We start from the raw sequence: 25,963 nt of genomic DNA on the forward strand, positions 1-25,963 counted from the left end.
AACCGGCCATCTCAAACCCGGCGAACTCTGGCATTTGGCCAGGCTAAACCGTATTATCGAAAAAAAGATGGCCGGCCATCTTTTTCGAGCACTGGCGGTGAGGAACAAATGCGTGGGAGTTCAAGCAAAGCCAAAAGTGGAAGCAAACATTGGCAGTTGTTTTCTGTGCATAAATCTAAGCTTTTCAAGAGAAAAAAAAATTGAAAAGCTTATGTTTAAAGAGCAGAACAGCGCTGATGTGTGCCTGCTATGGGGCCACAGGGGCCTGGGCCCCCATACATTTGGCCCTGGACCCCCCTGCCGATGACCCTCTCAACCCCCCCTCCCGCCGCCAACCCGCCGTCGCCATCTGCTACCTTTGCTGGCGGGGGACCCCCAACCCCCGCCAGCCGAAGTCTTCTTCCTTCATTTGGTTTCTGAGTCTGAAGTTCTGCACGTACAACGTGCAGGACATCAGACTCACAGAAACAGAACGAAGCTTTGCGATCTGCAGGGCTTCGTTCTGTTTCTGTGAATCTGACGTCCTGCACGTTATACGTGCAGGACATCAGACTCAGAAACCAAATGAAGGAAGAAGACTTCAGCTGGCAGGGGGTTGGGGTCCCCTGCCAGCAAAGGTAGGCAACGGTGACGGTGGGCGGGGGGAAGAGAGAGTCGTCAGCAGGGGGGGGGTCAAAGTTGTTGGAGGTGTCGGCAATGGCGAGGGGGAGGTGTCGGCAATGGCGGGGGGGGGGGTGTCGGCAATGGCGGCGGGGTAGATCGGCGGCAGGGGGGGGGGGTGCTAAAATGTGGCCCCTCACCTCGGCTCTGGACCCCCCTAACGCTGAAGTCTGGCTACGCCCCTGCTTCAGGGTTTGAAAGGGCATGCACACAAGAGCTTTGCTTATAGCAAATTAGCGTGCACCAAATGCTGTGACACCCATTATATTCCTATGGGCATCTTAGGGTTTAACGAAGGTGAATTTTTAGCACGTGCTAAAAATGCTAGCGTGCCTTTGTAAAATACCCCTTAGAGCACTCTGTGAAATTCTGGGGAATGTACCTACAAAAGGATGTAAAAAGGATAGAACAGGTCAGGTTACTAAAATGGTCGGGGGTTTGTCATAATAAAACATAGCACAGACATAGTTCGATATAGTATCTTGTAAAAATCTTCACATACTTATACGTTTTTCATATTTTAGTGTCTAAAAATACAATTCAAAATGTATTACAGTAGAAGTGTGTTTGACTAATCTACGGAACATACTCTACACTTTCAATAGGAAAGAGCAATAATAAAAATATTCAAAAGTAATTAAGAATAAGTATGTGCAGACCTCTCTCTGCAGATTTTGCCAGATTTTAAAAGGGAAAGTATGAGGGGCATTTTCCATATGACGTCTAAGTCCGAATTGAGATATTTTGCCGAAAACAGGCTGTTTGCTAAGGGAATGCAGCCAGAAAATTTCGTGTGATATCATTTCCAGGAATATTCATCATTTTCAGAGTTTAAAAAAAAAAATTTAAATCATCACAGGAGCAATATCGCTAAGAAGAAGCGCTCTTTCTGAAAGAGTGCATACTGTGCATAAAGTGTCCCCTGTTCACAAAAGTGTGCACTCTTTGCAAACAGTGCATGCTTTTTTGAAAGAGTGTGTGCTCTTTCGGAAGAGTGCACGTGCACATGGCAAATTTACCATGGGATACCTCAGCATGCCCCACAGTACACCATTTGACAGCATATGAAAAAACATCAAACAGTATGGGGCCCTTTTACAAAGCTGTGGTAAAACCGCAGCAAACAATGGTGTACTGTGGGGCATGCTGAGGCATCCCATGGTAAATCTGCCATGTGCACGTGCTACCCACGCAATAAAATTAAATTTATTTTTTGGCACAGGGGGCCACCTCTGGGGAGAGAGAGTGGGCGTGTTCTGTGCTAATCAATTAGGGATAAATTCTATCTATGGCGCCTGTCACGAAATGCCTAGCCACCTGCCTGTGGCTAGCCATGCAGCCACTTAGAGGATCTATCCCCAGCACAGCTCAGGTTCGCCTGCACCTGAGCATGTGCTCTACACTAGTACCCTCCTCCCACCAACTGGGTCCCAATCATCTCTGGGTGAGTCTCCTGCTCTCAAGGTATTCCCCAGTGATTTCTAGGTTATTGGGGCCACACTCCCAGTGGTTTCATAGTTCCTAGAAAGCACTCATAGACCCAACATACAAATCACCAGCATTATTAGTCAGTCCAGAGAAGCAGAGGCAATAAACTAAAAATATTTATTGTCATGAAAAATTAGAATAATGAACAGAAAAGGTGCAATCAGCAAAACAATAACAGGTAACTGAAATATGGATCAATTATAACGCTATCTAAACATTTGTTTACTATCTAAATAGTAGCTGGGGAAATCAGGACATATAGCTGCTCACAGGTTATCAAATATAACTGTTCACAGGGCCTCAGCAAAGAAATCCTTTGGTCTTTTCTCCCTGGCTAAGACAAGAGAAAAAGCCAGTATATCCTATATGAATTTTGAGCTCCTGGGCCAATCAGAGCCCAGAACAACAAGTTTTTAAATTAGCTAGCCACATCACTGCAAGTTACCTCTTATCTGTGTTAACTAAAGAGGGAACAATCAGTTCTCTGTAACAGCTTTAAACATAAACATGAACCACCTGCAGGCCAAACTAGAGAAATACACTTCAAGAAATAATACAGGTTTACAGGTTTAAAAACCCACTGGTTTGTCACAACGCCGAAAAAAGCGCTACTCTATAAAATGAACTTAAAGTTAGGCATGGTCTGTAGAATGGCGCTTATGCTTGGGGAATTGCATCTAACTTTAGGCATGGACATTTGCACCAACTAAAATGTGGTACAAATACCCGCACATAAATTTAGGCATGGATGCCCGTATTCTCTAACTATGAACGTAACATAAAGGAACGTCCAAATCCACCCATGACCCTTCCATTTCCACAGTCCCTTTTTTGACTGGTGCATAAAATTTAGGTGTGGATCCCATGCCTAAATTTACACATGTACATTTTAATTAAATTTAATTAGTGCTAATAATTGCTTGTTGGAAAGCCAGCTGTCAGCACTAATTAGCTCATTATTCAATTAAATTGCACATGCAATTTAGGCACATGCCCAAATTTGCATGTGCAATTTTTAGCGACTTTCATAGAATTAGGGGGTTAGCGCAGCTACATTATTATTATTATTATTGTTACATTTGTATCCCACATTATCCCACCTCTTTGCAGGCTCAATGTGGCTTACAATTCATCTTATATGCTGGAAATAGAAAAGAATATACATTTGGTTTTACAGCAAGATTTGAGTATATGATGGTGAAATACATAGTAATGGAAATAGAAAAGATTATGCATTTGATTTGCAGAGTTTGGTTACATGTTGGTGGGATACATGATGGTAATAAAGCCATTGATATAGGTACATGATAGTATAGAGGCAAAGGATATAAGGAACGTTCTTAGATATCTTAAAGAAAGTGGAGTTACACGTGTTGTTCCTTATGATATACTGTATTTTGTCGAAGAGATAAGTTTTCAGGAATTTTCGGAATTTAGTCATTTCATAGACCGATTTCAGGTTACGTGGCAGTGAGTTCCAGAGTTGTGTGCTTGTATAGGAGAAGGTTGATGCATGCATTGATTTGTATTTCAAGCCTTTACATTTGGGAGGATGGAGATTGAGGAATGTGCGGGAGGATTTTTTTGCATTTCTGGATGGAAGGTCTATTAGGTCCAACATGTAGGCTGGGGCGTCTCCATGGATGATTTTATGGACCAAGGTGCAGAGTTTGAACGTGATGCGCTCTTTGAGTGGGAGCCAGTGTAGTTTTTCGCGGAGGGGTGTAGCGCTTTCGTATTTTGGTTTGCCGAATATTAGTCTGGCTGCTGTATTCTGGGCTGTTTGGAGCTTTTTGAGTATTTGTTCTTTGCAGCCGGCATAGAGTGAGTTACAATAGTCCAGGTGGCTAAGTACCAGAGATTGTACCAGGTATTGAAAAACACTCCTTGGGAAAAATGGTCTGACTCGTTTTAGTTTCCACATGGAGTGGAACATCTTTTTAGTTATATTCTTTGCATGGTCCTCAAGTGTCAGGTGTCGGTTGATGGTGACTCCTAGGATTTTTAGGGTGTCTGAGACTGGTAAACATAGATTGGGTGTGTTGATGGTGGTGAATTCCTTCTTGTTGTATTGCGAGGTGAGTACCAGGCATTGGGTTTTATCAGCATTTAATTTCAGTCGAAATGCATCCGCCCAGGAGTTCATAATGTGCAGGCTTTGGTTGATTTCGTCGGAGATTTCTCTTAGATCATGTTTGAATGGGATGAAGATTGTTACATCATCAGCATATATGTGTGGATTTAGATTCTGGTTCGATAATAGCTTAGCCAAGGGTGTCATCATTAGGTTGAATATGGTCGGTGAGAGGGGGGATCCCTGTGGAACTCCACATTCAGGTGTTCATGTGGCTGATGTTGTCGAGTTTGATGTCACTTGATATGAGCGGGTGGTTAGGAAGCCCTTGAACCACCTGAGAACGTTACCTCCGATTCCGAAGTATTCGAGGATGTGTAGTAAAATTCCATGGTCGACCATGTCGAAAGCACTTGACATGTCGAACTGTAGTAGTAGTATGTTGTTGCCATTCGCTATCAGTTGCTTGAGCTTGGTCATAAGCGTGACTAGTATGGTTTCCGTGCTGTGATTGGAGCGAAATCCTGACTGGGAATCATGCAGTATCGAAAATTTGTTTAGATAATCTGTGATTTGTTTGGTCACCATTCCTTCTGTTATTTTGGTGAATAGGGGAATGGATGCTACTGGTCTGTATTTCGTTAATTCATTGGTGTTTTTCTTTGCATCCTTAGGTATGGGGGTTAGTAGGATGTTGCCTTTCTCCTTTGGGAAGAGTCCATTTTGTAGCATGAAGTTCACAAGGTTAGTTAGGTCCGTTATAAAGTGTTGGGGGGGCCAACTTCATGAGGTTGTTTGGGCATATGTCTAATTTACATCGGGATTTGGCGAATCTTTTGAGTGTCTGTGATATAAGATCTTCTGGTATTATTGTGAATTCAGTCCAGATCCTGTCTGTTGGGTGGATTCCGGGTTCTGGGTCTAGGCATTCTAGGAGTGTAGTATATTCGATTGTGCTGGCTGGTATTTTGTGTCGTAGTTTTATTATTTTCTCGTTGAAGTATTTCGCCAGGTCGTCAGCTCCTGGGGTGTCTTTGTTGTTGTTAGTGACTGGGGTTGTGTCTATTAATTTATTCACGAGTTGGAAGAGTTTGTGTGTGCCTTTGTAGTTTGGCCCGACTTCAGTTTTGTAATATTGTCGTTTAGCTTGTCTTATGGCATATTTGTATTTCCTTCGGAGTAGTCTCCAGGCAATTAGAGTTGGGTCATCTTTTTTTTTGTTCCAAGTGCGTTCTAGTTTCCTAACTTGTGTTTTGAGTTTTTTCAATTCTTCATTCAAACCATGGTATGGAGTTTTTCCTGTGCGAGGTTCTGGTTTGAATTGGGGCAATATTGTCTAATATCAGTTTGCATCTATTGTCCCAGTGAGATAGGAATTGGATTGTGTCAGTTTTTGTTGCCCATCCGTCGATGTAGATTTGTTGCCAGAATTCAGCTGGGTCTATTTTCCCTCTTGTGGTGTAAGTTTTTCATATTTGTTTGTTAGGTAGAACTTTTCTTCTCCATTGGAGAGTGATGTTTGCTATGTAATGGTCTGACCAAGGTACAGGTGACCACTTAGTGTTGGTTATTATAAAGTTTGCGTTATGATCAAATTTGTGTGTTATGATAGCTAATGTGTGTCCTTTTTCGTGTGTCGGTTTCGTGTTTGGTACTTGTAGGTCCCAGAGCTGTAGGAATTCTCTGCATTCTTGGGTGTTTGCTACATGCAATGACAAAATTAATGCATGGCCATTAATACCAAAAATAGAAACTTTGATTATTTTACTCCAGCACATGGGGAAGTCATATGTAAGAGCACTAAGGCCACTTTTTACTGCTGTTTGGTAAAAGGGCCCCTATGTTTTTTTGGGCTCTTTTTCATTTGCCAACTACATGAAACTACATTTCCTATGTATGTAGAAAAAAAGTGAGGATGGACCAAGGAGGAATACCAAACAACTTTATTAAGGATTTTCAAAAAATGACCCGACACAGCCGTGTTTCAGCCCTAAGACCTGCCTCAGGGGTCTTGATTAATCTCAGGTGTAGCAGTGTGAAAATATTGCACCGATGAAAGTTTATGATCGATTAATGAACAATGCCATGCCACCTTCAATCTATATATCAATGAAAAGTGAAAAAATAAATTCAAACTTATTAATATAGTTTTTCAACGGTACAATACTCCATTTCCTACGGGTCGTTTTTTGAAAATCCTTAATAAAGTTGTTTGGTATTCCTCCTTGATTCATCCTCACTTTTTTTCTACATCTCACGGTGCGTGAGGTCTTTTACCTCCTTTTTTTGCTGATACTACATTTCCTATGTCATTTCAGAATAAATGCACATCCCCTGCTCACATTTCAGGTGGGAAACTATGCAGCAGGCCATTTCCTTGAGGAAAGCACTACTCTATGCTTGGAACTGCCTTTGAAAATAACCATACGGGGGGTGGGGTGGGGGGAGGATGCAATTTTATAAATGATTTTTCACATGGAAACTGTTTTATCCACATCAGATATATCTTATAATATTACCCACATACATGTAAAAATAGGTGGGATGGCATGAACTCTTAAGTTTGAATGAAGTATACAGGTCTGCTTTAATAATGGTTTATGGACTTTCTCTCTAGGACTTTGTCCCAACCTTTTTTAAACACAGCGACACTAACTCTTTTCTCACATCCTCTGGCAGAGTTCCAGAGCTGAACTGTGTGTTGAGTGAAAAAATATTTTCTCATATTTGCTTTAAATATACTACTGTGTAACTTCATGACATGTCCTCCAGTCTTTGTACTTTTTCAATGAGTACGCAATTGATTTGCTTTTACACATTTCACTCCACTAAGGATTCTGTAGGCCTCTATCGTATCTCCCCTCAGCCATCTCTTTCCAAGCTGAAGAGCCCCAACCTCTTTAGCTATTCCTCATATGGAAATCTTTATAAAATACCACCTATGTAGGCACCTTTGTAGAAGCCTACCCATGGTGCCCTATTAAAAAAATAAACCCCAACATGAATAAGTTAGTGCATACTGCTAGTGCATGAGCATGGTAACTTGCCATGCTGGCATGGCAGTGTGCGCTAATATGTACATTAAGGACTAGACTCAGTATATGGCGATGAAAAAACGGTGCCAAAGAAAATCCACGTGGAGCACCATTTTATAAATGGCGCTCTGAATTATGCATCATTTTACTATCCAGTTTATTTTCGAAAGAGAAGGCTGGCTATCTTCCGACACAAATTGGGAGATGGCCGACCATCTCTCAAGTCCGGCGAAATTGGCATAATCGAAAGCCGATTTTGGCCGGCCTCAACTGCAGTCCGTCACAGAGCCGGGCAAACTTCAAGGGGGCGTGTCGGCAGGGTACAGAAGGCGGGACGGGGGCATGCTTAAGAGATGGCCAGCTTCGCCCGATAATGGAAAAAAGAAAGCCGGCCCTGACGAGCATTTGGCCGACTTTACTTGGTCCCTTTTTTTCACGACCAAGCCTCGAAAAGGTGCCCCAACTGACCAGATGACCACCATAGGGAATGGGGGATGACCTCCCCTTACTCCCCCAGTGGCCACCAACCCCCTCCCACCCAAAAAAAAAAATAATAAACATTTTTTGCCAGCCTCTATGCCAGCCTCAAATGTCATACCCAGCTCCATCACAGCAGTATGCAGGTCCTTGGAGCAGTTTTAGTGGGTGCAGTGCACTTCAGCCAGGCGGACCCAGGTCCATCCCCCCCCCCCCCACCTGTTACACTTGTGGTGGTACGTGTTGAGCCCTCCAACCCCCCCCCCAAAACCCACTGTACCCACATCTAGGTGCCCCCCTTCACCCGTAAGGGCTACGGTAGTGGTGTACAGTTGTGTGTAGTGGGTTTTGGGGGGCTCAGCACACAAGGTAAGGGAGGTATGTATCTGGGAGCTTTTTTTTTTTTTTTTAATTTTTAGAAGTGCCCCTAGGGTGCCTGGTTGGTGTCCTGGCATGTCAGGGGGACCAGTGCACTACAAATGCTGGCTCCTCCCACGACCAAATGCCTTGGATTTAGCTGGGTTTGAGATGGCCGGCCTCGGTTTCCATTATCGGTGAAAAACGATGCCGGCCATCTCTGAGGTTTGGCCGGCCCCAACCGTATTATCAAAATGAAAGATGGCCAGCCATCTTTTTCAATAATATGGTTCGGGACCGCCTTTTGCGGCGCCGGCCATCTAGATGGCCGGCGCCATTCGATTATGCCCCTCCACGCCGCAGTAAAAAGTGGCCTGTGGTAGTGCGAGTGTGTCTTATGGGCACATACCGGGCCATTTTTTTACCGTGTCTAGGAAAAAGGGCCTTTTTATTAAAAGGACCAGAAAATTGATGTGCACTAAAATTGAAACTAGTGCGTGCCTATTTACAGCCTTAACACCACCCATTAATCTAGCGGTAACTGGTCGGCCGATTAACACTGGAAACACTGCACGTGATAGGAAATAAAAAAACTTTTGTGGTGAATAAATTCATCTTTTTATGAAACATTTTTTGGCGATTTGCTTCTTTTTTTATCCTGTGTGGTAACTGCAAGGGACATACTGGCATATATGCGTGTAAGTACACACCTATGTGCATATATTCTAGTATTCTAACATTTATGTACACAATGACTCTTCACATGTCCAAAATCCCTTTGCTTTATAAAATAGCCTCAAATAGGCACCACCTTGGCTGTTCCACCTATTATAAACTCACCCTTATTATGTGCACAGATACAACTGAAGTATTGTAAAGTAACATTTTGAATTCGGAATTCATTCTAGGATGACCTAAAATAAAGTAAGAAAAGCATAGGAAGAAACTGTGAAGATGTTTTTCTAAAATCAGCAGCAGCAGATATTTTAACTGCTATGTTTAAAATGTACATTTGATGAGCCGACATTGCTCTGTACACCATCTGCAGCTCAAAACACTCACACCTAAACTGCAGTCTTCCAAGCCTCTGCGTTAGGCCTAGAAATAATGTAAGGTAGTGATTTTTCAATTGCTTCCCATTGAAATTTTAACCAATGCATATATAACAAGTTTAAATCATTACTCAGGCTGCACTTGGAATATAACTTTGACCTTTGAGAATCTGATTTTGGTGATCAGAAACACATGTGGAACATTATGGAAGTCAGCGTACGCTCCAGTATGATTTTATTGGAAACTTGTGCACGTCTTTATGGAGTAATTGCAACATGGAATGTGGAAGCCATTTTTAAAGAAAGAAAGGATAAGGCTATTTACAGCCAGCCTCAGGCAAAAAAAAAAAAAAAAAAGAGTGAAACACCAAGAGCCTGTCATACTGAACTTGATGATAAGGTCTATGAGCGTTATAAGTAAATGAACCATCTGCTTATAAGTACTGTTGTTTCAGTGTCTTTCAACTTGTTATTTACACGTCATAAAATGAAATATTTTTAAGATATAGTAGAAATGCTATTTTGAATGTAGTATATGAATTTTTCAAGCCACCTGAGAGACAGTAAGAATCAACCATTATCATCCCTACAATCTTCTATGGATTTTCACAACCAAGCAACAGGAGGCGTATGGCTGATTCTGAAAGCTACATCCCAAATTGTAGGAATATATAAGAGTCTGAAGAGGTCTTTTACTAAAGATTAGCTCGAGTTATCTGCAGCGGGGCCCATAGGAATAAAATTGGACCTGCTGCAGATAACTGGAGCTAACCTTTAGTAAAAGTCCCCTTATGCAATAAAACTTGTGCTAAAAAAATGTTAGCATGTAATTCACAAAAAAATTAACATGCATGATAAAGTGGCAAGTAATTTTGTAACTTAAACTCTCTCTAATTGCTCCAAATCAACAGGATATAGATGAGACAATGAACTGCTATCTTATCATTTAATTATATATAGCCTCATATGCCCAGGGTACCTTTATATAGATTAGGACACCACTGACTGACATTCATCATCGGCTACCACCACCTACCTAACACTGCAGAGAAAAACTCTCCTATTTACATCTAATCATGAGAGAAAAATCTGCAATGCTTAGGCATATGGGAAAATCAATTTAATAAACCTCCAGTTCAAATGCTCATCAAATCCTAAATATGACCCAAAAAAACTTTATAAAGGGTCTAAACAAGAAGAAAAAATGTAATCAATAATGAAAAAATGCAAAAACAACAGCCAGGTTAAACAGTTCTGTGTATACACTTAGCTTTGCCTTATTCCGAGAAGCTCAATCGCTGTTTAATTCTCTTTTAATATCCATGGCTGTGACTTCTTAAAGTCCACGTTTTACTCCCACTCTTTCTTATACACACCCAGCAGAGCAGAGATAAGCACGCCTTTTTTCCTCTTTTGAGCCATTAGAAAGTATAATTTAAGGATGTAGGATTATTTGTTATAAGAGCATTTATCCTGCCTAGATTATATGTCATGTTATGTTTCCTTACAATATCTGTGGTTAGACATTGAAATTGATATACTTTAAGCCCAGCTTAAGGTTGGAGAGTCATTTATGTATGTATGCTGATTATTGGGCACAGAGTATTTAATTAGTAAGAAAAAAAACAAAAAATGTAGTTGGGAACACTCCTTTAGGTGGGATTCGTATTAGGGCATGGATTGAGAGCTTAAGCTCACTTAGTTTTCACAGACAGCTAATATTTTTGTTTCCTTACTGAGTCTTTGGATTACAGAGCATAAGGGAGCTCTTGGGTGCTTATGGGTGCACTGCATATAGGTGGACCCAGGCCCATACCTCCCCCTATCTGTTACACTTGTGGAGGAAACTGTGAACCCTCCAAAACTCACCAGAAACCCACTGTACCCACATACAGGTGCCGCCTTCACCAGTAAGAGTAGTGGTGTAGAGTTGGGGGTAGTGGGTTTTGGGAGGCCCAGCAGACAAGATAAGGGAGCAATGGTGAGATGTGTACCCGGGAGCATTTTAGGAAGTCCACTGCAATGACCCTTGGGTGCCCTATTGCTTTCCTGGGATGTCTGGAGGACCAGTCTACAAAAAATGGTGGCTCCCCCTACATCCCAATGACTTGATCTTTTTTTTTTTTTTCAAAAATGGGCCTGAAAAACAAAACGTCCAAATCACAAAACCTTTTCATAACAGTATTTTCGAAATAAAGACATTTTTCATTTTTGAAAATGACTTTCTTTCCTATTCAGATTTTGAACGTTTTTTGTAAAACTCCTATTAAATCCGACTTTTGGACGTTTTTTGTAAAACGTCCAAAAGTCGGATTTAGACATCAAATTGAAAATGCCCCGCCCCATCACTCAATTTAAATTTAAAAATGCAATTTTACTCTTCTATTCATGTGGAGGAGTGGCCTAGTGGTTAGGGTGGTGGACTTTGGTCCTGAGGAACTGAGTTCAATTCCCATGTCAGGCACAGGCAGCTCCTTGTGACTCTGGGCAAGTCACTTAACCCTCCATTGCCCCATGTAACCCACATTGAGCCTGCCACAAGTGGGAAAGCACAGGGTACAAATGTAACAAAAAAAAAAAACACATAAGCCTTGCAGATGGAACTCCTCCAAGAGCCTTACACCTCTGGCATCCCAAATACCTGGGGAAAAAAATTCACTTTTAATAGTCCTTAGACTTAATCAAAGTTGGGTCCATTCATAGTGCTAGATGAAGCTAATTCCACAGACTGGGCACTTGCCAGAAAAAAACACTCTCATGAGTTGTCGTCCACCATACCTTAGCCACTGGTGGAACAGTCAACTGATACCCAAACAAAGGGGTCCTTTTACTAAGCTGCAGTAAAAAGTGACCTGTGATTGTGTGGACACATGAAATTAGCACGCACTGGGCAGAAGCGTAGCCAGGTTGAGGGCGAGGGGGACCGGAGAGCAAACTGCCGATGGTGACAGTGTGTATTTTAAATGTGACAGATCACATACAAAATAGGTGCCAGTGCTATCAGAAGTCCATTTGGGGGAGCAGCCACTCCCACGGTGACCCACCTTGCTACGCTTCTGGCGCTAGGACATTTTTTTCTGCAGCTGGGAAAAAGGCCTTTTAAATAATGGTGGCAGTTAATAGCCATGAGGTAAAATTAAAAGTAGCGCACAACTATTTACTGCCTGAGCCCTTACTGCCACCCATTGACCTAGCGGTAAGGGCTCACGTGCTACTCATGTGGTAATCATGCAGCATGCGCCAATATGGCCGCATTGCTGATTACCACCAGGAATACCCCTGCGGTAGAAAATAGAAAGTTATTTTCTCTCACAGGAAACAGCGTGCAGTAACTTTGGAATTACCACCGGGCGCCCATGTTATCCTGGTGGTAGTGCCAAATTGGCGCATTCTACCCATGCATTAGCCCTACGGCTTATTAGTAAAATGACCCCATAGACCCCATAGGCATATAAGGTAGAACCAAAGTTGCTAAGGAGTGGAAGAGTGGCCTAGTGGTTAGAGCACTGGGTCTTGCAATCCAGAGGTGGCCAGTTCAAATCCCAGTGCTGCTCCTTGTGATCTTGGGCAAGTCAGTTAACCCTCCATTGCCTCAGGTACAAACTTACATTGTGAGCCCTCCTGGGACAGAGAAATATCCATAGTACCTGGATGTAACTCACCTTGAGCTACTACTGAAAAAGGTGTGAGCAAAATCTAAATAAATAAATAAGGACTAGATTCAGAAAATGGCACCTAACTAGGGGCACCAAAAGAAAAGTTGATGCCCAGTGCTGTTCTATAAAGGGTGCTCTAGGATAAGAGCTCTTTATAAAATAGTGTTGGGTGCCAAATTCCATGTCAGAAGTTTCTTTTGGTTTAGGTGTCATTTATAGTAGGCATATAAGAGTGAGTCATTTTTGTTTTAGTCTTAGTATTTTTATTGATTTTAAAGCAGTATAACAGTGAACAAGTCAGTGTAACAGTAGACAAATTTCAAAAAGCAGGAAGGGGGGGGGGGGAGGCATTTGTAAAGTAGGTCAGTAACAAAGACCACTTCTCCTTATAGGAAATATATTGACATGACCTTTTATTTTTGTTACATTTGTACCCCATGCTTTCCCACTCATGGCAGGCTCAATGCAGCTTACATGGGGCAATGGAGGGTTAAGTGACTTGCCCAGAGTCACAAGGAGCTGCCTGTGCCTGAAGTGGGAATTGAACTCAGTTCCTCAGGACCAAAGTCCACCACCCTAACCACTAGGCCACTCCTCCACATTTTAGCTAGAAATACTTCATATTTATAAGTCTGAAATACTAAATTCCACCAATCCTGATGTGTGGCTTGACTCAGATCCTTCCAGTGCCCAAAAACAACTTTCAAGGCTAAACTAAGCAAAGTATTCACAAGCAAGCGTTCATTGTAGCTTAACATAGAGCGAAAACACAAGAGTGAGTCATTTTTTGATGATATAAGTGTGTACTGACATTGAGTCAAATACTATAAATGGTGCCTTACAAATCGGTGACGAAAGCCATGCGCTTAGCACGATTCTATAAACTACACTTAAAGTTAGTCGTAGTTAATAGAATATGCTTAGCGGCCGTTCTTGTGACTAAAATGTAGGTGCACCCATTTAGGCCACCTAATCCAGGCCTAAATACCTGTGCCTATCTTAGGCGCAGATTAGGTGTATTCTATAATAATGCACATTGTTTTAGCGAGCGGTAATCCCACGTTGGGCTTACCACCGCTTTGTAAAAGGGGCCCTATGTTTTTGTATCTGGGGCAGTGGAGGGCTAAGTGACTTGGCCAAGGTCACAATTTTATAGCAGGTCATCTATTGGCGCTTGTCAACTTTTGTGTGGCTGCAACCCCATAGCAGAGAAAGCATGCAATATACCCCTCCCCCCATGATGTGTTTTTGACCTGGCCAAGGTTGAGGGGGCAACAAAGTACCTAATTTTAGCCTATTTTATAAAGACAGAGAACCCCCATGTGTCTTTATGAAATAGTAGGAGTAAAATTACCAAACCCTCATCTAGATGGAAGCCATGGACATTCATGTCTATTTAGAAGCAGACATAGATGTGCATGCATAAAAAATATATATATATATGTGTGTGTAGCTCAGTGGCGTTCCTAGGGGGGCGGACACCCGGGGCGGCGCCCCGCCCCTCAGGTGCAGCGCCCCCCCAATGCAGCGAGGACCCCCCCCGGTGAAAGACACCCCCCGCGAAAGAGCCCCCCCGGGTGCATGCCGCTGGGGGGGGGGGGGGGTGCCGCAGCGCGCGCCTGCTGCGAGTTTACTAACTTTGCTCGTTCGCTGCAGCTCCCTCTGCCACGGAACAGGAAGTAACCTGTTCCGGGGCAGAGGGCGCTGCAGCAAATGAGAGAAGTTAGCGAACTCACGCAGCAGGCGTGCACCGTGGCACCCCCCAGCGGCGTGCACCCGGGGCAGACCACCCCCACTGCCCCCCCCTTGGTACGCCACTGGTGTAGCTATTTTACAAACAGCACTCTGCTTGAGCTCTGTCCATAAAAAGGCCTTTACACACTTAAAACTTTTTATAAAATTACCCCCTCAAAATTATCCTGCTATTTTCACACTTGGACTTGAATTCATGAGTTAGATGGCTGAATTTTACCATTCTTGGTCTACCTTTTAGCCCATCCCCCTGAATTCACAGATCCTACCCATGGAAAAACACATAACTTTGGCAGCAGAGGTGCTGGTAGATTTTTTTAAAAGCACTTACACGGTCAGCATCCACTGCTGGTGACAAAAGTGCTTTTGAATTTTGGGCCCATATTTTACTGTACAACATTTTTTTTTTACAAAATTATAGATGTTCAATGAAAGTAGCTCTGTTGCATATACACTTATATGCCAGTTTATGTGAATGTATCACAGAATCACCATAGAATTTTGAAAAATGTGATGCAGAATTCTTGCTGTAGAACTTAATCCTGTGACGCTGCAGACAAATCTGGGCTATAACTGTAACAAACAGCCTGAATGGCTCACAACAGTTTATGATACATAATTTTGATTTGAGATCCAGCCAGTGAACAAATGAATTCAAGATGTAGGATAAAATCAAAGAGCTAAGTATTATGAAAGAAACGCTTTCTTTCTCTAAAAATATAAATAGTTAAGTGCGCAATTTTAAAAATCCTCCTGCAGCTAGACTTTCAGGGTTGCCTGAAAAATATGCTTCTCTAATGCCACTACTGTGGTATTTACTGATTCAGTCTTGTCTGGCATTTAGCTTTTAGGCTGCACATTGTCAAATGATCCAGCTACAAGGAGACCTGATCCATTGGTCTACAACCTCTTAAAGAGCACTAAAGAAGCAACCTTCTGCGTACTTAATTTCTTCCAACCAGGGGCGTAGCCAGACACCCAATTTTGGGTGGGCCTGGGCCCAAGATGGGTGGGCAGAACTCTGCCTTGTCCCACAAGTGATTTGGTCTCTCCCTCTCTCGCCTGCATGCCATATGGTCTCTCAAATATCCCCCTCCCCTGCATAGATTTAAAATAGCAGATTTTCACTGGCAGCGAGAAGCAACTCCTGCTCATGTTGGCCTCACAGCCTTCCCTCTGATGCAACTCCTGTTTCCAGGAATACATCAGAGGGGAAGGCTGTGGGGCTTGTGCGAGAAGTATGTATCAGTCGCTGCAGGCGAAGATCTGTTGGGGAGTTTTCAGCTGGTGGGGCTTGGGGATACCTGCCAGCCACATCATAGGTGTGTTGCTACTGGGTGGGCCTCAGCCCACCCGGGCCCACCCTTGGCTACGCCACTGCTTCCAACTACCAGATGGGAGGGGAGTGTGTAATAAGCTTACTTCTTCCCCTGGGGTATTAAAACAGGGACGTCCCAATTACTGCCTAGGCTCTCTGTGGACAACCAGGCTTTATAAGAGCATTAATTAACAGTGTCCAAGTGATTGGTTGGGTTACGTACAAGGTAAGAATATATTTTTCCATTTGAATCTAGGTGCCAAATGCCTGCCTCTGACTCTGGACAAATACTGTGATATTTACGTATCCCTTAGTGTTCTTTATTCTCATTTTTTTCCTAGCTAGTAGTGGTGGATCATAAGAAATACTGCTGATGATTACTGTCTCAATTTCTTCCAGATTCTTTGCTGTATTTTCATTCCTTTGAAAATCCACCAATCACTTGGTAAGGCAGAACCTTTGCATGACACGTAATGATTTACAGCTCTCCCTTGGGTCTCATACAATTTATTTTACTAACTGTACTAATCTTCACTGCTGGAGAGCAAATAATCTCCGCCATCATCATTCATTGTTATAGATCATCGCTACATCCTGTTGACATTTCAGAAAGTGACCAATATCGATGAAAGCTCCACCTTTACTTTCCATGCAATGTGCAGTGAAACCACACCAATCACTGATGGAAAGCAGCTGTATTCCTAACTGCCTTCACAGCATCAGATCGTTTGAACATTTGAAAAAGGTATCTGGGAAATGGAGAGGACTAAAGTACAGTAGCTTGAAACACAATCTTGTTTCTTGTTTAAGTCTGAAACAAAGGCTACGAATTTTGACTCAAGTGCATTCACTAAATATCAGATTTTCATTTCTGCTTAATTGCTAGGAGCGAAACATGTTGATCTCATTACCTGCTGGTCCTAGTCTTACCTACAATGCAGTGGTTTTTCCAGTACATTCAAGTGTAAAGACAGCAAATGCTAACACTGAAATAATGAGATGTGTACAAGGAAAACAATGATGCGGGCATTTAAAAAAACAAGTAGAGAAGGTGGATTTCCAAGAGCAACAGAATGCTATGCTTAGAAACAATGTTCCCTCTAAGCCAGTGGTTCCCAAACCTGGTCCTGAGGGCACCCCAGCCAGTCAGGTGTTCAGGATACCCACAATGAATATTCATGAGAGAGATTTGCATACAGTGGAGGTAGTGCATGAAAATCTCACTCATGAATATTCATTGTGGGTATCCAGGTGAAAACCTAACTGGCTGGGATGCCTCCTGGACCAGGTTTGGGAACCGCTGCTCTAAGCTGTGTGGGAGTCCTCCACCTACATTCCTGCCAGTGGAAGTGCTGTTTCAATATCACATTTTCCATAATCCCATCAATTTGACTAATTTTATATCTTTTACTATATTTAAACATGTAACAATATACAATCCTTCATTGTTATTTATTAATTAACATATCATTGCATACATACTTTCAAACAAATCAATCTCACATTCCCCCCATCAAATCTCCTTAAACAGCAATCATCTGAACTTCATAATATAATAGTGTCCCATACATCGTGTTGTCCACAATAGTCTTACAAGGTACAACCCAACAGGTAACACCACCTCCTTATATTCAAATCCTGGCAACACCTCAATGTATACAGGGTATATATTCCAATGACAGCTCCACTTAGTCCAATCGATGAGAACCATAAAATTTGCTTCGCTGTAATCTTGATCTCAAACACCAACAGATGTGAAATCTTCACAAAACATATCTTCACAAGGAGACTTGTATGGGACACTATTATATTATGAAGTCCAGATGATTGCTGTTTAAGGAGATTTGATTCAAACATGCGTTGCATAAACATAAAGAATTCAAACATGCGTGGAATAAACATAAAGGAATCCTGTTCAGAAGGAATGGATCCTCAGGAGCTTAGCCGAGATTGGGTGGCAGAGCCGGTGGGGGGAGGCGGGGCTGGTGGTTGGGAGGCGGGGATAGTGCTGGGCAGACTTATACGGTTTGTGCCAGAGCCGGTGGTGGGAGGCGGGGCTGGTGGTTGGGAGGCGGGGATAGTGCTGGGCAGACTTATACGGTCTGTGCTCTGAAAAAGACAGGTACAAATCAAAGTAAGGTATACACAAAAAGTGGCATATATGAGTTTATCTTGTTGGGTAGACTGGATGGACCCTGCAGGTCTTTTAATGCCATCATCTACTATGTTACTATATGTTACTATGTTACATGTTTAAATATAGCAAAAGATATAAAATTAGTCAAATTGATGGGTATATGATACATGTGACTAATTAAAAGTGAGTGTAACCCTTGTAGTGATAGAAACATTTTCCATAGTGAGAGACAAGCAAGTTCAGCAGGACTTCAGAGGACCTGCCTCTCACTGTCAGGAATGAGGTTGGAGGACTCCCGCACAGCTTAGAGGGAACAGTACTTAGGAACCCATTTACTAAACTGCATTAGCTGTTTATGAGTGAAATTACCACGCATGAACAGCACAGGTCCTTGTTTCGCCTACTGCTGCTTCAGTTCCCAGTAAGAGGATTACCTCCTGAAGCAGCAATAGGCGAAACAATGCGCTTTTGTGGGAGTTTCTGGTTACTAAGGGGTTTGTGCTTTTGCATGATCAGTGATGTTTTTCCTCTCATGAATATGGTGGTATTTTCTCTTCATGGGCAGTGCTCAGTGGGACTGGTAGAAAATGAATGTAATGATGAATGGCAGGTACAACACAGGATAAGAATACATCAGGAGTTCTTCAGATAAGACAATGGATTGAGGATAAGTTATCTGCTTTGTCACAAAACTTGCCCAGACTCTTTGGTACTGTTTTTTTTAGTGGAACAGTTTCTATTTTGGAGACATTCACAGCGTTTTCTTAATTTGGATGGCACAAAGGATTTGGGGGAAATTATCATTTTTCTCCCAATTAGGGAGTTTTTCCCGTTTCTTTTTTTTTTTTCCTTTAAATTGAAACCGGTGATAATATTGGTGCTCCTTACAAGAAGGTGAACAATCTCTTAGGTGGACTACACAATTAGGAGCTTTAAGCCTTGAGCTTTTGATGTTTCATTTATTTAATATTTATAGTGACATACCTAGGGTGGCTGCCACCAGGGGCGGGTTGCCGCTATGCCCCGGCGCATCACCTCTGCAATGCATCACCCCTTTGGCATATCACCCACCTCCCCCTCCTCTGAAGCAATCAGCCTCACCACCTGGGGGTGCACGGAGCAGTCATGCGGCTGTCTGCTCTGATGGTCCCCTGCCCTGGAACAGGAAGTAACATCAGAGGGGGCAGGGAACCGGCAGAGCTGACAGCTGTGCAACTGCTCCATGCACCCGGGGTGGACCGCCCCCACCGTCCCGCCCTTGGTACACTAGAGAATATTTATAAGCAATACCTTAAGAAACCGCTGTGGAGTAGTTTTCTTCATTTCGAGCAAACTTATTGAGTGTATTAGTGATAGTCACAGTTTGCAGCTACATGTATATTTTTTCAGTATTCTATACAGGCAATTACATGCCTAATTGCTGATATAGAATTCACACAGCGCACGTTATCCCAAACAAGAACTTTTATTACCTTCAAACTCCATCTCTTCTATCAATTAACACTAAGAAACATTTTCCTCTGCAACTTATTCCATACACACCCCCTCCCCCCGGACTAGATCTCAGTCCACCCATAACTCAGAGCCCTCCCCTCAGAGACTCTGAAGAGCTCTATCATGATGACCTTAGTAATGCCCATTATAATGGGGGATTACATGTAAATTTCAAAAACTGACACATTCCAATCACCTCATTACAAACTAACAAATGCAAATAAAACAAAAAGTAAAAATATGATCATACCACACTAAATATATTTTTTCATGTATCTTTCAAAGACAAAAACCTCCTTCCTCAAGTCAGGACAGTATACTGCAGTTATATTGTCTGAGAAGGGTGGTTTTGGTCTCCAACAGTTAGTTAAAAAAGTATGAAATTAGTGTCATAAAAAGATATCATCTTATTTCCATTTTCTATTCATGAGGTCTTTTTACTAAGCTGTTGTAAGCACTAGTGTGCATTTACTGTGGGACGAGGGATTGTGGTAAGTTCCAAATCTGCATGCTACTTGTGATCTAAATTTTTTTTTTTTTTGCTGCAGAAGGCATGTCTGGGGGTGGAGAGTAGGCAGGGCTTTTTTTGAGGGGGTACTTGGGGGTACTGAGTACCGGCACCTTTTCCATTGTCTGCTAAAATTGACCCATGGTCCCCAAGTTTTAATGAAAGAGCTCAGGCCTTACACACCAATTCTGCCTTGTCATAGATTTTGTGAGTGGTTGCAGGGGGCCTGGCTATTGTGGGGTGGGTCTCTCAATGATCACCTTACCCCTGAAAGGGTGGCCTGGCATTTGAGTACCAGCACTTTTTTCGCTAGAAAAAACACAGTGAGAGTAGGTGTTCCTGCGCTAATCAGTTAGCACATCCACATTGCCATGTGCTAACCGGTACTGGATTACCACAGGAACCCTTATTGCCTAGAAAATAGGTGTTGGTAAGTGCTCCCGCGGTAATTCTTTTTAATGGCCACGCACTAATAGCAACATTAGAGCATGGCCATTAATGGAAAAAAAATAAAAATCGACCATTTTCTGGCTGCAGTAAAAATGGCTTTACCCATGCAAGGGTGCACAAAGGCACTTTTTACTGCAGCTTCGTAAAAAGACCTCTATATTTATTAATGTTTATTAACACAGCTACCATACTACTTTATCTCAAACTAACAAATACAATTATTTTTTCTACCTTTTTCTAGTTGTGTTTGTCATACTCTCTGGTTTCTGTTTTCCTCATCTTCTCCTTAACTCTCTTGCCAGGATTGCCTCTCCTTTTCCTTTCTGCTTTCTTCAATTTATTTTTCTGCCTCTGTGCAGATTTAATTCTTTCTTTTCATACATTCACCAATTTATCTCTTTTGACACTGTCTACCTACAGCTTGTCATCTCTTTCCCTCACTTTGGCTCTCCTATTTCACTTCCTCTTATTCCCCATTCTCTTCACAACTCTATCCTATTTCTTCCCCCCCCCCCCCCCCCAATCCAGCATCTCCCCCTCCCATCTTCCATCCAGCTTTTACCCTCTTTCTTTGTTTCTTTCCATCCAGCTGTGCTATCTCTCCCCTTCCATCCAGCATCTGCCCACTCACTCCCCCTCTCCATCCAATCTGCCGACTCTCTCCCCTCCATCCCATGTCTGCCCCCTCTCCCATCCAGTGTCTACCCACTTTCTCTGCTCCCTTCCAACCAGTGTGCTCTCTCTCTCTCTCTCCCCCTTCCATCCCGTGTCTGCCCCCTCTCTCCCCTTCCATCTAGTTTCTGTCCCCTCTCCTCCTTCAATCCATTTTCTTTCGCCTCTCACTCCCTCATCCATCCAGCGTCTGCCTGCTCTTTTCCCCTTCAATCCAGTGTCTGCCCACTCTTGCCCCCTCATCCATCCAGTGTCTGCTCCCTCTTGCCCTCTCACCCATGCAGCATCTGCCTGCTCACTCCCCCTTATATTGTGTCTATCTGCTCTCTTCTCCTACCATCCAGTGTCTGCCCGCTCTTTCCCCCTTCATCCAACATCTTCCCCCTCTCCCATCTTCCATCCAGTGTCTACTCTTTTTCTTTGCTCCCTTCCATCCAGCATCTGTCCCCTCTTGCCCCCTCATCCATCCAGCATCTACCCACTCTCTTTTCCTTCCACCCAGTGTCTGCCCCCTCTCTTTCTCATCATCCAGTGTCTGCCTGCTCTCTTCCCCTTCCGTCCAGTGTCTGCCCACACTCCCCCCTCCAACCAGCATCTGCCCCCTGTCCCATCTTCCACTGCCTCCTCTGTTGCCTCCTCAACCAGCATTTGTCCCCTCTCCCCCTTCCATCCAGCCATTGTCTGCCTTCTCTCTTACACTTACATCCAGCATCTAATTCTATCTTCCCCTTCCATCCAGTGTCTGCCTACTCTCTTCTCCTCCATCTAGCATCTGCCACCTCTCCCATCTTCTATCCAGCATCTGCTTTCTTTCTTTGCTCCTTTCCATCCAGCAACTGTCCTCTTTCTCTGCCCCCTCTCTCCACCCTTCCATCCAGTTTCTGCTCCCTCTCTCACCCCCTCATCCAGCATCTGCCCCCTCTCATCCCCTCATCCATCCAATGTTAGCCCTCTCTCTCCCCCTTCATCCAGCATCTGCCCATCTCCCATCTTCCATCCAGCATATACCCTCTTTCTCTGCTACCTTCCATCCAGCATGTGCCCTCTCTCTCCCTTGCTTCCAGTGTGTGCCTCCTCTCTCGACCTTCATCCAGTATATTCCCCCTCTCCCCCTTCCATTCAGCATCTGTCCCCTCTTGCACCTCATCCATTCAGGGTCTACCCCCTCTCTCCCCCTTCCACAGAGTGTCTGCCCCCTCTGTTATCCATCCAGTGTCTGTCTGCTCTCTTCCCTTTTCATCCAGTGCCCACTCTCTCCCATCTTACATTCAGTGTTTGCCTCCTCTCTTGCCCCCTCATCTAACATTTGTCTCTGCTCCCCCTTCCATCCAGCGTCTGTCTCCCTCCCCCCTCATACATCCAGCATCTGATCCTCTCTTCTCTTCCTTCCCCTCCATCACCACCACTGTTGCTGCTTCTCAAGAGCAGCAGTGGCAAAAGAAATCTAAAATGACTGAGGGGCCACACTGTTCATACTCACAGTTACTGGCACTGCCTTAGAAGATGAAATGATATTAGAGGGGGCGGACCTGGCAGTGCGATTATAAGCAGTGTGGCCCTGTGATCACTTAGACTTTATTTTGCTGCTGGTCTGGAAAAGCAGCAATAGCAGCGAGGATGGAGGCAGGAGGGAGTGGGACAGGTCCCAGTCTGCCTGCTGCTCAGCCAAGCAACACAGAAGGCACATGAATTTGGGGGTACCATGGCACCCGTGGCTCCGTCTGTTCCGATGCCTATGGAAAGAATAAACCTGTTTGGGTTTTAAGAGCACTTTACCAGGATTTCTTCTCTCTCCTTTTTCTCTTTTAAACCCACCCATGGTGGGGGGGGGGGGGGGGGGGCCATAAATGTTAGGAATGAGATATGGTATTTATTTCAAAACAACAAAAATAGATAGGTTTTCCCATTAATCTTGCTATCTTCTCACCCTACTGCATGTTTGGTGGGTCAGGGGACACTTGCAAGCCCAAGAACTAGAGACATTTCTCCTGACATTTCCAGGTGCTGTAGAGGACTTGCAGCCCATCTGCAAATCTTTACAGCCTTCTCCAGGGTGACTCCCAGTTCCACCCTGATCCACTCAGGGCCTCCACTCCAGGTGCCACATGCTCCTACCAGTTGCCTTCCAGGTGCTGTGGAGGACTTGCAGCCCATCTGCATATCCTCACAGCTTTCTCTGGGGTGATTCCTAGGTCCAGCCCAATCCACTCAGGGCCTTCACTCCAAACATTTTCTCTATACACTTTGTTTTTTCTTTCTGCTATTTCGTACGGCTCCAGTACACCTTCTCTTTTTGCTTCTGTCCCTTCCTAATCTCTTTCTCCATCTGAAACCACTATATACTGTGGGAACACATTGCCCATGTTCCATTTTCATCATCTCACCATCTCTTTTATCTTCTCCCTTCTTCTCAGCTCTCAACCTTCAACATTTCCTTTTTTTCATTCATCCAAATCCATTCTGTCTGGGTACATCTCACCTTCATCGCTATCATCATGCCTCTGCTACTCTTCTCTGCACTCTCTTGCTCCTTATCCTGCTCTCCACTGGGGATATCAATCCCAATCCTGGTCCTCCACATTAGCTCTCATCCTATTGGTGCAGGTCACACTGTGATGTCTCCAGTCTAATTTCTGTTCCTCTCCTCTCCTCGCCCCTTCTTCTCTGCCTTTCTCATGTACTCTGTAGAATGCCTGTCCTGCGTACAACAAACTTTCCTACATCCACTTCCTCTTTATCTCTTGTACTCTCCATCTGCTTGCTCTAACTGAGACTTGGCTTTGCCCTGAAGACTCTGCTTGTGTTACCTTTTATCCCATACTCCTCGCCCTACTGGCCACAGAAGTGGTATTGAGCTACTACTCTCACCATCTTGTAGATTTCAACCTCTTCTTCCACCTCAGTCTCACTGCGTTTCTTTCTTTGAAGTCCACTCCATCTGTCTATTCACTCCTCAACCTCTCCGAGTAGTTGTTGTTTATCGACCCCCTCATAAGTCCTTTCTCCTTTCTCACTGACTTTGATTCCTGGCTTTACTTCTTTCTAGAGCCCTCATCTCCTTCTCTCATTCTTGTGGATTTTAACTTTCTTCTAATTATCCCTTTGACTCTTATGCTTCTCAGTTTCTCGCGTTATTATTATTAATTATTTATTGCACTTGTTAGCATCCTCTTTCAGTTTTCAACTGTGTTCCACTACCCCTACTCACCAGAATGGCCACTGTTTTAATCTTGTCATCTTCTCCAACTGTTCACTTTCCAGTTTCTGCACCTCAGCTCTTCCCTCTCTGACCATCATCTGATAACTTTCACACTTAAACACCCTCCTCCTAGTCCCGTCCAATCTCCACCAATTCATGTAGGACTCTTCAAGCTATTGGCACTTCTAGTCTGTCCTCCAGTGTTTCAAACCTCTTCTCAACCACTATGTTATCCAAGTCTGTCAAGGAGGCTGTCTGTTCCTATAATACTATTCTCTCCTCTGCTCTGGATACTCTCACTCTTCTCATTCCCCGTTCTGTAAGGTGTACCAAACCCCAGCCTTGGCTGACCTCTAGAATCTCCTACCTACGTTACTGTGCTCAATCTGCCAAACACCTTTGGCTGAAATCCCGTGCCCATGCTGACTTCATACATTTCAAATTCTTATGGGCCTCCTTCCAGTCTGCTCTTTCACTTGCCAACCAGGACTACTACATCCAGTTGACAAACTGTCTTGGCTCAAACCCTTGACGTCTCTTTGTCAAACTGAACTCTCTCCTTAAAGTGCCTTCAACTCTAACTCCTCCTTCACTTTCTCCCCAGTCTATTGCTGAGTACTTTCAAGATAAGTTTCACAAGATGAATATTGAAGTTTCAACCAAGTCATCTCCACCTCTCCTTCCCCCAGTCCATTCTCTCAACCCTCCTTCAAACCCTGCCTCCTTTTCTTCCTTTTCTGAAATCACTGAAGAGGAAATAGCACATTTGCTTTCCTCCTCAAAACTACCTGTTCCTCTGATCCAATTCCCACCCTTATACTTAGCATTATTTCTCCTACTGTCATCCCTTCTATCTGTCATATCCTCAGTGTTTCACTTTCCACTGAAACTGTTCCTGATGCCTTCAAACATGCCATAGTTACACCACCCCTCAAAAAATTCTTCATTGGACACTATCCTGCTTATTTTCGAAAGGAGAAAAACGCCCATGTTCGGGAGATGGGCGTCCGTTTCCCGTGGGCGGCCAAATTGGTATAATCGAAAGCCGATTTTGGTCGTCTTCACCTGCACTCCGTCGCGGGAACGAATAAAGTTGATGGGGCGTGTTGAAGGTGTAGTGAAGGCGGGACTGGGGCGTGGTTATCGGCCGAGCAGAGATGGGCGCGCTCAGCCGATAATGGAAAAAGAAAGGCGTTTTTAGCGAGAATTTACATTATTTTGGACCCTTTTTTTCTCACGAACAGATCCCAAAAAAGTGGCCTAAATGACCAGATGACCACCGGAGGGAATCGGGAATCACCTCCCCTGACTCCCCCAGTGGTCACTAACCCCCTCCCACCAAAAAAACCCCACTTGCAAAAACCTTATTTCCCAGCCTCTATGCCACCCTCAAATTCCGTACCCACCTCCATGACAGCAGAATGTGTTCGATTTTCTCACAGCCTTTCCCTGGGTCAGATGTGGCTCTCGGGTGCAGTACAGGGTCACATCAGCTTTGCATTGTGGTGGGTGTAGGGTATTGGGCTCCGTGATTTCATTAGCTTGTGTTACAGTCTCACGATGTTGGTAGTTGGTAGGCTCTTCTCCCATGGTGCTTTTCCCCCTGCCTACTAGGTCAGAGTGTGCCCTGTTGT

This window comes from Microcaecilia unicolor, chromosome 1, assembly GCF_901765095.1.
Source record: "Microcaecilia unicolor chromosome 1, aMicUni1.1, whole genome shotgun sequence".
Lineage (NCBI taxonomy): Eukaryota > Metazoa > Chordata > Amphibia > Gymnophiona > Siphonopidae > Microcaecilia > Microcaecilia unicolor.